This window comes from Arachis ipaensis, chromosome B10 (assembly GCF_000816755.2).
Source record: "Arachis ipaensis cultivar K30076 chromosome B10, Araip1.1, whole genome shotgun sequence".
Taxonomy (NCBI): Eukaryota; Viridiplantae; Streptophyta; class Magnoliopsida; order Fabales; family Fabaceae; genus Arachis; species Arachis ipaensis.
This window is the reverse complement of record NC_029794.2, coordinates 23076674-23079093: the sequence shown is the minus strand read 5'-3', so window position 1 is coordinate 23079093 and position 2420 is coordinate 23076674. Positions and strand designations below refer to the sequence as shown.

The following is a 2420-nucleotide window of genomic DNA, read 5'->3' as shown; positions in this document are numbered from 1 at the left end:
ATACAATAGCAATACCAGGCATGGTTTTGAAAACCAAACCGGACCGGCCGGTTCAACCGGATTAATCGGGAACTGGTCACCTAGCCGGTCCGGGTAAGGCCAGAAATCGCTTGGCAAAAAACTGGTGAAAAAATCGGTCGAATCGGCGGTTAACCGGTGAACTGACAGAACCGTCCGGTTTTTTAGCGGGTTTTTGGTTTGAATACTCCATCCAAACGGCGCCATTTTATACTTTATTTAAAAAAAAAACCCTAAATGGCTACCCGTCCCCCAAGCATAGTTGTAAGAACCGGACCGAATTGGCCGGTTTGACCAGAAAACCGGTGAACCTTTGGCCGGTCCGCTTGAGTAAATCGACCGCATAAGGAACAAAACCGGAGAGAACCGTTTGAACTGCCCGATTTTGGATTAAAACCGGCAAACCGGGTGATTTTGTGAAACCCGGCCGGTTCAGAAATCTCTTGTCTCTCTCAGTCTCAAAGACTCTCTTCCTCTGCTTCGTCTCGCCGGCTTCACAGTGTGTCCGAGTACGTCGGGTTCGTGGCTCCGCGTCTCTCGTCATCGGCGTCGCGTCTCCTGCGTCGCTGCTGCGGTGCTACCTCTCCGTCGCTGCTGCGGTGCTGTCTCTCCGTCTTCGGAATCTGGCTCATCCAGGTTGGTCTCCAAACTGTGAAATATGTTCTCTGTTTTTTTTAGTTATTTAGTTGGATTTTAATTTGATGAAGGGAGTGAATAACTGATAGGTTAATGGCAGATTGTTGATTATGTATATATTGTTGAGTTATACTTGTTATATTGTTGAACTAGTTAATGGCAGATTGTTATTTTTTTTTCTGATTCGTAGTGGGTATAGTTGTTTTTGTTGATGTAACATTGCTGTGCCAGAATCTGTCTCATCCAGATTGGTCTGCAAACTAGATTTTAATTTGTTGAAGGGAGTGAATAACTGATAGGTTAATGGCAGATTGTTGATCATGTATATATTGTTGAGTTATAACTTGTTATATTGTTGAACTAGTTAATGGCAGATTGTTGATTTTTTTTGTTGATGGTGATGCCTTTAATAATAATGTTGCTGCATAGTGTTGGGAAATTTATTGTTAGTTTTGAAATTAGAAAAAAGAATCAATAGTATAATGTGATTTTGAAAGGATTTTAAGACTTTAATTTGAATAATGTGATCATATATATGAACTAAAACTATATGACAAGGATAGGATTATTATTATTACCTGCTATAAGTTGGATGAACATGCCATGATGGTGAATTCAGGAGTGATTGAATATTGTCCGAGAACATTAATTCAATTGTAGTAGTACAACTAATTTTAGAGATTATTATTTTTATTGTGTCAAATTAAGATACTATTGATGATATGTATTTTAAATTTTTCAAATTTTTTACTATTTTATATTTTTTATTTATGTGGGACCAGTTTTATCGGTTTAACTAGCGATTTATCGGTTGAACCAGTAAATCAGTAAACCAGTAGCCTAACCGGTTTGATGACCGGTTCGGTTCTTACAACTATGCTTGAGAGTTGAGAATTTGAGATTATTGAGTTGTTGTATTTGGATATTTGGATACTGTAAAGTGCATTTGTGCATATTCCAAATGAATTAGAAGAGAAGCTGGTGAATAAGGTTTTAAATTGTGAAATCATATGTTGTTGCTTGAATTTTAGAAGAAAGAGCAATGTAATGTATTCCTATTTATGATTCCATAAGACCAAGGTTAAATTAACAATTCAAGTGGAGTTGAGTTTTGTTTATGAGTAATTAAATGCACGAAACAAGAATAGGATTGCTAATTAAATTTGGAATTTCTGATTAGTGACTTGTTAAGCTGCTGCTGTTGTTATGCTGCTGTTTTGTAATGGTTGTTGTTGAATGCTAAAAATGGAAATCAAATCAAATGCTGGTTGTTGCTGAATGAGTAGGTAGCTACCTGCCAATGCCATATATAAATAAACTAATGAATGATGATGATGGTAGTGGAAGGAGAGTCAAAGTGTATAGGTAGTTGGTGATATGTTATGCTTTCTTATTCAATGACTACTTGTTATGTTGATACCTCAACTTGGAAACAACACTAGATCCCGTTTATGGCTTGCTCAGCAAGAAGAATCTGTTGCTAAGAGAGCTCTCTTACAACAGATGAACGCAACGCTGCCTAAGATTAAACCGAAAAGGTCATCTTGCAAGGTTCAGGTTCATGTTCAGTTAGCATAATACCACAGAATGATCAACATTTTCTATCTCAACATTCTTTTGAAATTGATAATCCTTTGTCTCCTCACTCTCCTGACATTTCTAAATTAGAATAAATTAGAATCTGAGGTGTTAAGTGATCCTGTTAACCCTCAAAGTCAAAATTTAATATTTAGATATTTCTTTTTACTATTTAACTTTTGAGTTTG

General features: G+C 36.7%; 1 protein-coding gene across 1 annotated transcript in view; it reads left to right on the top strand.

Annotated features, from left to right (window-relative positions):
• LOC107623022 (protein ANTHESIS POMOTING FACTOR 1-like) overlaps nt 463-2420 on the top strand; it is a 14357-nt gene continuing 12399 nt past the window's right edge. Inside the window, exon 1 of the mRNA XM_016325143.2 lies at nt 463-654. The gene's annotated coding sequence lies outside the window, so the exon portion shown is untranslated. The remainder of the gene's footprint in view (nt 655-2420) is intronic.